Below are 16,436 nucleotides of genomic sequence, written 5' to 3' on the forward strand. Positions count from 1 at the left end.
CAATGAAGCATTTCCACATTTCAGATTGACTGGAGTTGTACTTGCTGGAAGACCCATGCAGGTTAAACTGTTTAAATGTATTTTCCTTTCAGCTAGGTTTGTGCTATATACATACAACATACATATATCATAAATAAATAGTCAAAGTCAGCTGGTGGGTTTTATTGGATGAGGGACTCCAGCTAACTGGATGATTCCATCAAGGCATTTTTGGACCATGACAGTTCCCTGAAAATGTAGAGGTGTTGTGTGTTTAATGTTTGGTAGCCAGGACCATGACAGTAGCTGTGTTTTGAATATTGCAAGGTGGGACTTTAAGATGACATTAACTCAGCAACGGTCCTATGTCAGGGACATCAGTCATGCAGGCATTCTTAGCTAAGCAAACCGTCTTTAAGCTAGAGTTGATTTGAACCTGGTCATTCTTTATTGCATTTATCAACAACTAAAAAATTAGAAAGTGTAATGCATAAACGAAATTGGCAGTGTTTCAGGGGCAACCTTTCTGGAATAGATCCAGTAGAGTTTAAAGTTCTAGGCACAACCGCCTGTTCTACAGGATCTTTCAATGTAATTTTTCCGATTATATTTTTCTGTATAGGAGACTAAGGATCTGCAAACTCAATCAGTGGCTGTGCATGTTTTTGGAAAAGGTTGTTAATTCGAGAAGTACTCAACTCTTCAGAATATGGAGTTCTTCTAAACAGCACTCTACTTGCTGGAGGATTTATGGTGGAGCACAGATATTTCTGTCCTGCACTGGAATGCATCCTAAAATGTAAGATGTGTGCCTGTATCATATTGCCGAGTGAATGAGGGAAGGAGGTACCTCTAGCTGACCCACCCAGTGTGCATGCTTGTAGCCACTAAAAAACATAAGTGCCATGAGAGAACAAAGGCCATGAGGTATCAGTCTATCTGATCATCCTGCAAGTTCCTGAACTTCTCATTCCTCTTCCTCTCCCTTTTGAAGCAATTGTGGTCATGTTGTTGAGTATCTTTTTAAATAAACAACAACTTCAAAGGAACAGGAAGTTAATTTTTATATTTGCCTCATTGGAATAAGTCAACTTGTAGAAGTAAGACTGTGACCTGCAAAGAAGTAACATCTTAAAGTCTGTAGCCAAGAATGCAACTTCTGCTATCACCTACTGGCTTCCTTCTGTTTTCAATAGATGCACATGATACTCAGCAATAGTATGCCTTTCAACAATAGCATTTGAACGTACTGGTATTTCTATACCACAAACTAACTAGGAAGCAAGGGAGTGCTTAACGTGTACATCAAGTGTGGATTACACAAAAACATTTCACACATTTATGCACAGGGAGATTGAGCTATTGAGTCAAGCACCGAGACTTGGATTCGAAACTGGGTTCCTGGTTCCAATGCGGGCAGTTCTAGCTTCTAAGCAACATCATCAATTAAATTGTGAATTTGTCGATTAGGAAGAGGGATGTCCTTCGTGCTGTGGACATGCTTAATTCTACTCTAGTATTAGTAGTCCTTTCTACGTAAAATGCTGCTGCGAGGATCACTGCCTGAGCAAGGAATTGCTTGTGACTGACAACCTGACATTGACATTGCCAAAAGTAAAGCTCTTGTTTCTTTCACAATTTATCTTTGAGAGAGAGGAAGAAGATTCTGTTGTGTTGTGCCCAACACGGCTGATAGGAATAAGAGGGAACTGCTCAAGCAGCATACTGTTGAAACCACTTCTAAAGTGGGGCTGCCCTGGCTCCTCTTCCTTCCCCCAGGACTGACTGACCCCTGCTGTTTGGTAAGAGTTGCAGATGTTGTCATACTACTTTTTGGCACCTCAGCACCGGATGATCAACACGCAGGCCACATCACTGCCTCATTAGGCAGGGGAATGTATGATGGTACAACGAATGCTGGAACCACGCATGCCTGAACAAAAAGCGTTCGGAACAACGAATGCCTTTACCACACATGCCTTTACAGCGATTTTTCATTGTAAAAGCATGCCTAGTAAAGGCATGTGTGGGAACGGCATGTGTGGTTCTAGCATGCGACTCCCGACCTGCCCTAAGACCAGAATTGCCCCACTCCTAAAACTACCCCGACCCCACCACCCCTAAAACCAAACTACCCAGGATATGAGCCCTAAACCCTTCCCCACCCACACTAAAAACAACCGACCCCCACCCCAACAAACAAACTACCCCACCCCCACAACAAAAGTACTCCTAGGCCCACCCCAAAAACAAAAGTACCCTGACCTCCACCCCCAAAAACTAAACTACCCCGATCCCCTCACCCCTCAAAAACCAAACTACCCTGATCCCCCACCCCTCAATAACAAAAGTAACTCAATCCCCCTGCCCCCAAAAAACCAAACAATCAGGATCATCTCACCCTCAAAAACCAAACAACCATGATCCCCACCTCCAAAAACCAAACTACCCCGATCCGCCACCCCCAAAAACCTAACTACCCTGACCCCCCACCCCAAACACCAAACTACCCCGATCCCCCACCCCCAAAAACCAAACTACCCTAATCCCCCACCCCTCAATAACAAAAGTAACTCAATCCCCCTGCCCCCAAAAAGCCAAACAATCACGATCGCCCACCCCCAAAAACCAAACTACCCCAATCCCCCAACCCCAAAAACCAAACTACCCTGATCCCCCACTCTGAAAAACCAAACTACCCCACCCCACAAACAAAAGTAGCCTGACCCCCCACCCCAAAACAAAACGACCCGACCCACCAATCCCACCGCTAAAAACATAACTGCTCTGATCCTCTGCCCCTAAAAACCAGAACTACCCTGATCCCCCCACCCCGCACCTAAAAAACCAAACTACCCCGACCCCCCAACCTCTGCCCTAGCCCTTAATCCACCCCACCCCTAACAACTACCCCCAACCCTGCTCCAGCCCCACTTACCTGACTGCGTCCTCTCCCGATGCACTCTCCCTTTTTCTCTACCTTAACCACACATATGCATTGTTCAGCACATGCGTGGTTGAGGCAGAGAATAAGGGAGTAATTGATAACGCAAGCGTTAAAAAAGTAATTGTTGTTCCGGAGTCGTTGTTCTCCTAGACAGTTTATTGTGCGCAGTCCTCCTGCTCCACTTATCTGCGGGTCTAAGCCCCAGCTGCCACTGAGGGTAATCCTGGACTCTCATTCTTGCTTCATTCTGAGGGTCAGAGCCTAAAGAGAGGGCTTAAGGAATCCACTCTCAGTAGCATATGGGTCCTGAGGCTCATGATCCAAAATGAAATGCTAGTTACTAGGATTTACACTTTCCCCTGAGCTCCTTAGACCTGAAAGAACTAACCTGACACAGCCTACTCCACTTTCCTGTTAGAAGAAAACGAGGTAAATCGCAAAGAGATTGCATTTCTTTATAATGGAATGCTACTTCAGAGTTCATGCCTACCTGAAAAACATGCTGGGAAAAAAGTTGTATCAACGTTTGGCCCATCCTCAAAACATAGGGCTATTGGTGGGTATGTATCAGTCAGAGCTTCAGGTGGAGAATCTATGATTAGAAGATAAGCCTTATGGGTGCTCCTATGTCAAACAATGTAGCCAGTCCTCTAGAAGGGCTGACAGAACAAGACTGGAAAATAAAGGTTAGCCTAAGATGTACTAGAAAAGGAGTCACTTTATAGATGGGAAAACAGCAGATGTGCATTATGTACACCAAATGCAGGCCTGACGGGTTAAAGTGTACAGTTCGAAAACCCTAGTCAGGCTAAGGCCTATATTTATACTTTTTTTGTGCCGCATTTGCGTAATTGTTTTACGCCAAAGCAGCGCAAACAGAAAATACAATTATATTTTCTGTTTGTGCCACTTTTGCACCAAAGAAATTATGCAAATTCAGCACAAAAAAAGTAGAAATATGGGCCTAAGTGTGCACAAAATGCTGGCATGGCTGTTTTAAAAGATGCACTTTCTAGACGCCACAAACCTCTCTTTCAATTACAACTTAGTAAAAAAGCATGCTTTTTAATTGCATCAATATTTGTTACTGTGTACCTTTATCTACGCAGTGTTTCCTATGCCATTGTCAGTATTACAAGGCATGCTTCTTTGACGAGCGCCTCTTCAACATAGTAATAGTGCAATGTGTTAAAGCAGCATAGTTAAACATACATTAATTCAAGAAAGCAATCTTTATATCATTTTATGAAAAGTGAATGTCACTTGCCTTTCACCTTTATTAATAATGCAGGATACAAATGTAGGAGGTATGTGATTAGGTAAACAAGTAAAAGACACTGACCAGACTCTTTGCTGAAACAAAAAGTGACAAAAAAATAATATGAGCTTCGTCAAAATGAACAGGGATCTCCATCAGACGCACTTAGGGGCATATTTATACTTGTTTTGCACCAAATTTGGGTCATTTTTTTAACGCAAATTCGGTGCAAAACTAACTCCATATTTATACTTTGGCACAAGATCCATCTAGTGCAAAGTTATGGAGGTAAAGTTATATTTTGGACGTGGAAACCTACTTTGCGTAAATGAGACGCAAGGTAGGTGTTCCTGTTAAAAAAATGACTCTATACCCTTAGCGCCAAGTTTATCCCCCTGTGCTAAAATCACGCACGGGGGAGGAGGGGTCAAATAATGGTGCAAAGCTTGCTTTGCACCACTATTTGATGTGTGGGGCAGGGCAGGCATTAGGGGACCAGTGGGCCTATTTCCATGGTGGAACATCATGAAATAAGCCCACAGGTGCCTCCCCAGGCCCCAGGGACACCCCCACCCACACCAGAGGGACAGCGGAGGATGGGGGACCCCATCCCAGGTAAGTATAGGTAAGTACAGGTAAGTATTTTTTTTTTAAGTGCCATGGGGGCCCTGAAATGGGCCCCCCTTCATGGTACTGGGTGCAATGGCCATGCCCAGGGGACCTTGGTCCCCTGTGCTGGCCATTGGGGTGGTGGGCATGATTCCTGTCTTTTCTAAGACAGGAGTCATGTGGTATTGGTGGCTTTGGTTCAGAAAATGACTCTAGGCTGGTTAGAGTAATTCTGTTTTTTTATTCTTACCTGCCAATGTCATTATTTGGTGCAAAACCCCCTTCTCCCATACCGCCACCCCTACCCGGCTAACCTCATTTTATTTTTTTACACTAGCCTACCCTTTGCGTCGGCTTGCACCATTCTATAAATATGGTGCCTGCTGGCACTCAAGAATTGTGCAAGCTGGTGCAAAACTGTTTGATGCAAAAATACGTTAGTGCAGTTTTGCACCAAAAAGTATAAATATGCCCCTCAGGGCCTGATTTATGAAATGCTTGCTCCACCTTAGCCTCATTTTCTAATGTAAAAGCAGCGCAAATTTGCAAAATATCATTGTATTTTGTAAGTTTATGCCGCTTTTGCGTCAAAAAATGAGGCAAAGGCGGCACAAACTTGCGTGGAGGAGGGGATCTCAGTGTGGGTGAAGATTCAGAGGGGGCAGAGTGGATGGATCGTGCAAAGTGCTTGGATCCTAAAGTGGTGGCGTGGAAAAGAGTGGGGAAGCTGGTCACACGCAGGCTGATTCCAAGGAGGCCGAATCAGGATCAAAACTCCTGCAGGAAATCAGCACTTCTGATGTTTCACCTTCTGCACATTTCACCAGCTGAAAGCTGCTAAACTCTCCAGAAGGGAAACTACAGTAGGTGAAAATTAGGATTTACTGCAGGAAAAGGTGCAGTTATACTACTACTTTTGGTAATCATCCATTTCTAAGGACTCTCTCGGGGTCCAAGTTGATATTCCCTTAGTCGGGAATTATCAATATCTTCGCTATCTGTAATGTAATTTTGCAAGCAGTAATACCGCAATGCATTTTATTCCCAGCCCACTTAGAATGGGCTACAAAGTAGAGCAGGAACAAACAGTCGATGAGCAGGTACGGGAAGAATCAGGTGGCAGAGGGTGCATACAGGAGTACACAGAAGAAGGGGCGTGGAACGAGTAAAGAAACAGCGAGGGTGCTGGGGCGCAAATGGTTGCTGGAGCAGAGCTGGAGAACATGTACAAAGTGTTGTGGCCACTGAGTGATGAAGGTGGCTGTGAATGGGTAGAGGATGCTGTAAGGATGCCGTGGTACACAGTGGATGTGAGGTATAACATTGTCCCATGCCCACATTTTGGGTGAGAGGGTACGGAGTAGATTCATAAGTAAGACTATCCTGCTTCACCTTACCAGTTTTGGAGGGCAGACTGCGCTTTCCAGCAAACTCTAAAGAGCCTGCATAAAATTGGAAAGATAATTCTCATCTTGCTATTCGGCCTCACATTAGTTGCATGCAGATGAAGAGCATGATGTTCACTGAGTAAACTCTATACTTCGTGACAGTCTTTCCTGAGTGATGTAACAGCATCTTGAGTCAGCTTCTTGGATGATTGATTACCTGGCTGACACGGTTTAAACGAGTAAATATAATGGGATTGTGGTAATTTTCCACCGCTTATTTGACCTGTCCTTCCACCGAAAACCAGCAGACACCTAGAAATGTTGCGAGAAATGGGACACAGTATTACTCTGCAGAGGGCTTACAGAGAAGCTGAGATACTGCTTTTAAATTCAGTCTTGGATTCAGTTACATAATTTTCTGCTGCATCGTTTTCAATGTGTTTGTTTAATAACTACACCGAGGCCAACAACATAACGGCAATTACCGAGAAAATCATGAAACACATTGTTGGAAAACTACATCAACACGTGGTGCCTCCTACATACTCTTCATTTTTCCTACTAAGGTAACAGTGTACCTTATGTGAATATTGAGTGAACTTATATAGACCAAAGGCATTGAAATATTAAAAATAATGACTGGAGTAATGGAAGAAGGTGTTAGCGGACAGGTTGTCTTTAATTACAATATTATTTAGAGCTTGTAATATTGACAAAAGGCCTGCTTTAGAGTTTGGTGGATGGGTTACTCCATTACAAACGTGACAAATATACCATCTGTCACATTACGATTTAATATTAAAAATGGAAAGTTTATAGCATGAATGGGACATTTCTATGTCACCTCAATTTAAACAATAGGCAACCACTAGAAATTACATGCCTAGGTCAAACCTGTACAAAATAAAGCAATAAAGAAGTTGCAGGGTCCCCATAAAAGAACCTCCCTTCACAACCTCATTTCTTATGATAAAAAGGTCTATGAACACAGAGTTGGCATCCTACTACCATATAAAGTGTTGTACCATACATTAGAGGAGGCAGGCTAGATGGGCATAGAGGTTCTTAAACAAAATAGGCGTAGGGGCTCAAAGTGTTACTTAGCAGTCGGCATCAGTGCTGCAAAATGCCACTTTGCCTAGGTTTGATTTCATTTTATGGCCCTTTGTTGGGATTCTAACCTGAGTGATGAAATGCAGAAGGCTTGGGGATTCTGGTGTGTTCGGTTGTAAGATTAGACAGTGGGCGAAGTGCTGGTGGTTACTTATAGTGAATTACACTAATAAATAAGTCACTTACCACTACAAACAATTCAAAATGTTGGATTATCTTGATTGAATACATGTCAGAATTGCAGAGGTTAGTTTTGTTGTTAAGATTAACACTGTGTAACCAAGGTGGCCCATGGCTAGCGCATTCTCAGCGGTGCTCCCGTATCTGGGATGACAATCTAGTGAATAACCTTGAGCCTGCCAGTACCAGCCCCCCCCCCTAGAAAAGACAGTCTGGTGGGCTCACAAAAATGGGAGAACAAGGAACAGATGTGTAGAAATTTCACGAACAAGAGAAGAATTGCAGACGATTTCAGTGTGGCTAACACAGCACCTACTACATTAGATTGCAGCCCACCGGCCACAACCTCAACATCAGATTGCAATCCTGCAGTCTCTGTCAGGCTATGACAGGCTGGGATGTCTATTGAGGTGTAGACAAATGTGAGAGACTCACCGGGTGAAGAGTACAGTGGGAGGAGAGAAAGGGGAACGGCTGAAAAGGTGAGCAGCCACCATCATGTTGTGGAGCAAACAAACGATGGTTGGAGGCTTGAGTGGCGGGGCAGCGTGGTCCTTAAATGGCAATACTGTGCAGAATGGTAATGCAGAGCTGTGGAGTTATACTGCGAGGCATGCACCACAGCGACATTTGAAGTCCCAGTCCCATGCTGGTATACAGTGGTGCCAGTACTTAGGTTAAACTTGTGAACCCACAACGACAATCCTGAATCGTGTCTGGCCGTTATTTCTATGCCATGTTTTCTGGACATAGAAACCAGATGACTTGAAACACATGTGCAGTCGGTAGTAGTTCTGGCCCCTATCATCTGCACTGAGTCATCCATCAGGCAGTAGTGAGCCATTTTGGGGACTGAAACTGTGGAAGGACTACTGATAACGCGTCCCGACCTAGGTACTTTACTTACAAGGGGACTCGTTTTAGGCCAATGAACCTTTTGACCCTGATTGGAGACACCTTAAGACGAGATATCTATTCCGCATTTCAGTCACTAGATCAATAACCTCATCAATATTCACAATAGCAAATCAATCAAATTAGTTAATTGCATTAACAAGAATAGAAACACAACATGACCTTTCAGCCATGAATAACCACACACATTTAGTAATATTTATCCCCTATTGGTTACAATCTACTAGCAGGTATATTAGTCTCAATACCAGAAAACACATTAACAATGTCACAATGTGACAACTTGAATACGACTTAAGCAAAGCAAAGATCATGAACATTAGAACAAAACGCGACGTCAACATGAATCAGCTTTAGCAGAGTATCATTAGCACATTATTCAACAAAGCAAAGATTCAGTCATTTGTCTATTTGCATTCGTTTTAGTGGACTCCTTGTCTAACCTCTGATTAGCATCGGCAGGTTGGGCATCATGCAAAACAATTTTGTAACACAAATTTAGAAACATCTAACTATGGTCTCTATCAAAAGAGCAGTTGGTACCTAGAAAGAAAAGGCAAACAGACAATTACAATTTCATCATTATATAGTTACCCTCCATAATGCGTCAGCATACAGACTCAGTCTTCGTCCTCAGGACAGCAGTCGATCCACCATCAGCCAGGATAGAACAGCAAAGTCTCGGCAGAATAGGGTAAGTAGGAATACTTCCCTCATAAGAAGGAGAAGTAAATCTTGAGCAAGACAAAGTGAGGATGGTTTAAAGTATCAATAGCAAGGACTAAATCAGAATATCAGAGCAACACTTAGAGTGTCCCTCTAATGTCTCAGTATGAGACACAAAAAATGGCTGAGTAAGAGTGGCAGGATAAAGGCATGCAATGGCTGATTTCTCCTTGTAACACGTCGTTAAATTGAATTTTGCCAGACAAGTCTCTAATTTCCATTGGTCAATATTTGGTGCATCATTATCTCTATCCAATAGTCATTTGATCACCTTACTATAATTTTCACTTAAATCAGTTCTCATGCAATTATTGGCTCCTGTGATTTGCATCTTCAACGGGTAGAATATCAGGTAGGAAAAGTTACACTCCTCGTTTCAGTCAGTAGCTCCATTGTCTTTACCAGTTTAGGCGACCTTGTACCTGTTGCGAATTACACTGTTGCATTCAGCAAGAATGTCTCTTTGAGCAAGTCGGGTCTCATGAGAAAGAATTTTACTACGGCTACATACACATCTCTAGCTTCTGGAAAAGTACTGTTTGATGTCCTTCAGCAAGACAGCACATTTCAGGTTAGAAAAACATATTTAATATGAGACCAGGCAGCTAGGCCCAGACCCTTGCTAACTAAGGCCTAGTGACTAATTCAACCAACCTTAACATATATATCTTTCAAAGCTAATATAAAATCATACATTAGTACATTGTTAATTCATTATTAGTCAATTTCATTTATCATCGTATACATTGATGGCCACTCCCCGTGGGCACATTTCAAACGCGTATGTTAACCCTAGTCTGTCACGTTTTCTATGCAGCTTTAGTACACGTTATTTTGCAAGCATTTCATATTAATTTCGATTATAAAAGCTACACTCCAACGCTACTCACCTTCCCATCAGTTTTGCAACAACTAGTTGCTTTACAGGAACAGGGCAGGCACCTTGGAACTCCCTCATTCATATACAAAAATGGAAAAAAACTCAAAGCTACAGGGAAAAGATCTCTCCATAAAGACAGAAAAGGGAACGCTACAAAGTGGCCCATCTAAGATGATTATAAACAATCTTGTATATATAAATTTTTAACACGTTTTAGCTATTTTTTCTTAATGATTAGTCTGAGAGCTGTGATGCAGCACCAGAATACATTTAAAATGACTTCTATTTATATTTGCTATTTGGAGCATTCATAAATAAGGGCTAAAATACCGTCTTTCCGTGATTTGCTTCATGCAACCACTGAGAACTGCTACTTCCGACGTGTCCAGAGGTCAGTTACGCATGAGTAACAGCCATACTAGGTAAGAAAGCTTTCATTTTAATCAAAGACAAACAACAGTATCTGACAGGAACCTTGCACATCTGTTAATGGAGAATGATGCACTTCATCAGATTATCAGAATGTATATTATCTTTTTGCAACAAGGTCAGTCTTGAAAGGGTGTACTGCTGCTCCCTTTACCAATGACGTTTACCCCCTCCACCATCCACCTACCTTTGAAAGGTGAGGAGCTATAGATTCTTGGTAGCTGTGACAATCACCTTGTTTGTTGTTCCTATCTCCCCCCTCCAACAGCTCCATGTTAGATTAGACAAGAAAATAGGTCTGGTGGTCACTGTATCTGCAACAGATCATAGACAATGAAGTAGGACTAGAGCCAATTTGAACTTAGACAAAGATATAGGACTGTAGAAAGAGAGCCTACTTCAGGACATAGAAAGCAAAGTTATCTGGATTCTGTTCCAAAGCACTGTCCTGAAAGTGGCCCAGAGCCAAACCTCAAAGCCTAGGCTAGAGAACAATTTAGGGTACTGTCCTCTATTTTGCTTGTCCTTTCTGTGCTTCCCTAAATTATGTGTCTTTGTTTCCTCTTACTTCTCCACACTGCCACTGTCTTCCTCCCGTCCGCCAACCCTCACCTTTTCCACACCCCCATTCACCTAAAACAATGTCTACCAAGTGGGCAAGAGCTGGAGCCGACTAATACATCCAACCAACCTTTTCATAGCCTCCAAAAAAAAGTTAAAAAAACAACACCCTTGCACAATTTCATGACATCCTTTTCATCGATCAGTACCAACAGAAGCCTGTATGGGAGGCTCAATATTGATCTCATTTTCTCCACCACCAAGATCTCATCTTGGATTACCATCTTTCACAACTTACTTAATGTGACATCCTCCTCCAGCATCCCACACAGTTGTCAGCTAAAAGTCTCCCCTTCAGCCAGCTCTAATGGATTAATTACTATCTCCTTATACAGCAACAGTAAGGTCATGATTAAAGCTAAAGACACCGTTCTTTCTCTATTTGACTGCCTATTTCCTTCCATGCTCACTCCCCTGAGACTCCTATCTTTCCCGACCTGCCAATGGACTCCACCCTCACTACACACTCCCTTTTCCCAGTCCACCCAGGGGCCAATTCCCCAGGAAGTAGAAGATTACCCTTTGGCCCACCTGCTCATTTCTACCCCACTAGCCTCCTCTCCTCCCAATCTCCCCAGCTGGGACTTCACCCTCAAAGCTCTGTCCCAACCATCAGCCAGTACTCTCATTTCCACATCCGACCACATACCATCCTGAGACTTTGAAGAAACTGCCCCTCCAACTGGGAAAATTACCCCCTTATCCAGACCATTCTACCAACAATCAAACTACCTAGCTCACATATTGCCTTTCCCTCCATAAGATCTTCCTTCTTTTCCACTCTACTTCCCTTCCCCTGCTCCCTCTGATCTTACCCTGAATCATTCCCATTTTCTGTACACCACTCCCCCATCCTAAATCCTGTACAGCCCCTCAACCTGATGTCCCACCATGCTAACCTCTTCCTCCCCTCCCCTTTTCTCTAATCAAGAAGAACTATCCACATTATCCATCCATCTCCTGGACAATTTTTCACATTGTCCATGTCTACAGCCCCCATAAACTCACGCAACCAAACTCACACGCTTCCATAATACTCCCCTCTTTTCACTTTCAACTATTCAGACCTTCTGCCTCATCTCACTCCTCCAGCCCACATGCCTTCATCCCATAACAGCTACCAGCTATCCTCACCTCAACCACTTCACAATACATCTGTTTCTCTCAATGAATGCCTTGATAATTGTATTTACACCATAGCAGTACCCACACTTATCTCCAACCAGCACCACTAGACTTTGCACCCTCCGCACCATAATCTAATACCTCCCTCACTTTACCAACCCCCCATTCTGCTTTTCAATACAAATTATCCTCAGAATTCACCACCCCTACAAAGCGCCATAACATTCCCTGCACAGCTCTGCTCTTCCTCAGAAATAAACTAGGTCACCCCAACTCCACAATCTCCCAGCTTGAAGTCACTATCTCCCACTTAGGCACTAAATTGTTCACTGAACTTGACTCCTTACTCCCCTTGGCGAGAACACAACACCCCAAACACCTAATACTGAGGAATACTCTTCTAGGACACCCCAAAAGAGCTGCACACAATCTCTCACAAACTTACATTTCTAATTTGCTCGATAGCTATAATACCTCTATCTTCTCCACCATCTCCTCTCTAGACAACACGAAGCAGAGCACTATACCCACTATCTACCTGGTCTGAACCAAACACCAGCCATTTACAACCCAGACACCGACTTACAGGAACATAATTCCTATCATCACCAAAAGCCCTGACACCCCTTACACCAAAACATTCACCTCAGAACTGTGTTGTATGCTTCACAACTGAAGATCTCCAAAAAAGCACAAGATAGAACTCTCAGATACCATCACTCACTACAGCCTTGACCTATTAATCCTCACTGAGGCCTGGTTCAATGACACTTGTCACACCATTCTTGAACTTCTGCTCCTCCCTAACTATTCCATTATCAGGAATGATAGACTAGGTAAGGTCAGGGGAGGCATTGCTGCAATCTTCTGAAACTCCCTTCAATGCAGGCAACTACCCAGTAGCTCATTATCTACACTTGAATGTCTTACTCTGGAACTTCATGTGCAACACAACCCCCTATCAGGATTAATGCCATTTACCACCCACCAGGCGACAACTCTGCATTTACTGAGGAATTCATTGACTTTGCAAGTGACCAATCTTCCCAAAGCGATAAACTGATCTTTCTAAGAGATTATAATCTTCACTGAACGAATCTCGAAAGACTTCTCTGCCACCTAGCTTGCCACATTTCTCTCCGGAAATTATCTGAACCAACACACTCCACAAGCTCCACTCTTGACCTTAATATTTCCATAGATTACCTGCTCACAGTAGAAGGTCCTATACCAGTAGACTGGTCTGACCTCTTCCTCATCCATTTCTCACTTCACCTCTCTCATGTTGTATTCCTGGGCCAACCAAAAAGGGCAGCTACCTGGTTTAGCAAGACAAAGAACATCAACATCAACACTTTCATCAACACCGCTAAAAAAAGTACTACCACATATCAGCCCAAACTCCAATGCCAATGACTTCAACACTTGGGGGGTCATTCCGACCCTGGCGGTAAAACCCGCCAGGGCCGTGAACGGCGGAAAGCACCGCCAACAGGCTGGCGGTGCTTTCCTGCCCATTCTGCCGCGGTCAGAAAAGGGGATCCGGCGGTTTCCCGCCAGATTTCCCCTGTCTGGGCTGAATCTCCATGGCGGCGCTGCAAGCAGCGCCGCCATGGAGATTCCGAGCCCCTTCCCGCCACCCTGTTTCTGGCGGTTTTTACCGCCAGGAACAGGATGGCGGGAACGCGTGTCGTGGGGCCCCCTCACAGGGCCCCAGCATGATTTTCACTGTCTGCATAGCAGACAGTGAAAATCGCGACAGGTGCAACTGCACCCGTCGCACCCCTGCAACATCGCCGGCTCCATTCGGAGCTGGCTTCTGTGTTGCAGGGCCTTTCCCGCTGGGCCGGCGGGCGCTCCCTTGATGGGCGCCCGCCGGCCCAGTGGGAAAGTCTGAATGGCCCCGCGGTCTTATGACCGCGGAGCGGTCATTCGGCGGAGTGAGTTTGGCGGGCGGCGACCGCCGCCCGCCAAACTCAGAATGACCCCCTTAGTGTTTCACCATTCTATCAGTCTTGGTAGACAATGTAGGTCCACTACAAAGCAAAAAAAGAAAAGGCCCACACCCTCTGCCCCATGGTGCAATAAGTACCTCTGTGTCAAAAGGAAAAATCTAAGGGGGTCATTACGACCCTGGCGGACGGCGGAGAAGCGGTGGTAAGACCGCCAATAGGATGGCGGTCAATTTTTTGTAATTATGACCATGGCGGTTACTGCCATGGTCATCCGCCTCTTCTCCGTTCCACCCGCCAGGACGGAGACGACCGCTGGGCTGGAGACCTGGCCCGCCGGCGGTATTTTTACCCGGCTGACCGCCTTGGATTTCATGCGGTTTGGAACCGCCATGAAATCCATGGCGGTAAGCAGAATTCCCTGGCACTGATAGGGGTCTCCCCCACCCCCCACCCCCACCCGACTCCCTCCCCTACACCCCCCACCACCCCTGCCACCCCCCAAAGGTGGCAGGACCCCCCTCCCCACCCCTACCCCCAACATCACTTCACTCATACACACCCGACACGCACGCAGGCACCACCAACACACATACACGCACACACACCGACATACATGCCAACAGCCACACACACAGTCAGACATGCACATCCACATTCCAACATACTCGCACACATCCATACAGACATACCTACAGACATACACGCACTCATTCCCAAACACACAACACTCCCGCAAGCATACACGCACTCACACACCCCCTCTACATACACACACGCACACTCCCATGCAGGCACACAAAAACCCCCCCACCCCCCTCCCCTAACGGATGATCAACTTACCTGGTCCGTTGATCCTCCGGGAGGGGACGGGATCCATGGGGGCTGCTCCGCAGACACCACACCGTCAACAGAACACCACCATGCCGAATCACAGGACGTGATTCGGGAGGCGGTGTTCTGTTGACGTGGCGGTGGAAGTGGAGCAACCTCCACTTCCCCGCCGACCGCCAGTATGGGTGTTGGCGGCTCTCCATCCGAAAAAGGACGGATGGCTGCCAACAGTCATAATACGCCAAGCGTAAAACCGCCACCACTGGCGGTCTTCAGCACGGCGGTCCCTCTGCGGTCTTGACAAAAGACCGCCGAGGTCAAAATGACCCCCTAAGAATCCTGGAGAAGAAATGGAGACAATCACCCACTGTCAATAATCTCTCATACCTCCGATACCCAAGATCACGCTATCACAAACATATCATTAGCAAAAAATCAAATCAAATCACTTTAAAACTGTCCTCAACTCTGCAGAGAACAGATCAAAGAAACTCTATGACCTAATCAAAATCACCAGCAACCCCCCTCATCTTAAACCATAAAATCTGGTGACACCCAAGGAAGCAGCGAAATTTGTACAATTCTTCGATTCAAAAATGAAATCACTCCTTGATCATGAAACACTTCCAGCCCCACATGAGATATGCAAATCCAAATGCTCCTGGTACACTTTTGACGCAATCAATAAGAATGTTTTCCTCAAGAACTTCTTCAAACCATCCTCTAGACCACATCCCAAGTGACATTGCATTAGACCTCTACACCAGAGGTCTTCAAACTTTTTGATGCTGGAACCCCCTAAACAATTTTAGGTGTAAGGACCCCCTCCTGATAAAAATGTCTAAAACCTGGTACTCCTCATCATCAACAATAATAAACGTCCCCACTTCCCGCAGCAAATCATTTTTACTGTGAGGAAATAATATTAAACAGTGTATAGCAAATCAAAGATCAGTGAGTGTGGGGGCGTGGTCAAGGGTGTGGCTAAAAACAAAGGTCCTCATTTATTAGGAATTGACATGGGGCAGCACTGCAAGTCTTCTTGCTACACTGCCACATTCAAATACAAAAGGGCAGGAATGGACCATATTTATGGCTGCCTAGCGCCAATGTAGGCAGGATTGTTTTGTGCAGGAAGGGGCACCTTCCTGAACAAAAACAATCCAGAAATGCATTGTACCTCTTTCTACATATCCGGCAGATAGCAACACACATGGAAATAGGAAAAAGAAGGAGAAATTAAAACATTTCTCCTCCTTATGCCTGCTCTGGGGAGGCATAAGGTTTTGGCACTGCTCCAGTTTACGTGATTTTGTAAATCTGGGGCAGCGTCAAAATCCATCTGTGTTGCATGGGAACACCTACCACTACGCCCATGAAATGCCTCCTTGGCGCAAAGTAAGGCAATGCAGCGGCTGGCACTGCTTTACCTTTCTCCATATCTACAAGGCCATTCAAAGCCACTCAGGGTGGCTTTGCG

The sequence above is a fragment of the Pleurodeles waltl genome, chromosome 3_1 (assembly GCF_031143425.1).
Source record: "Pleurodeles waltl isolate 20211129_DDA chromosome 3_1, aPleWal1.hap1.20221129, whole genome shotgun sequence".
Taxonomy (NCBI): Eukaryota; Metazoa; Chordata; class Amphibia; order Caudata; family Salamandridae; genus Pleurodeles; species Pleurodeles waltl.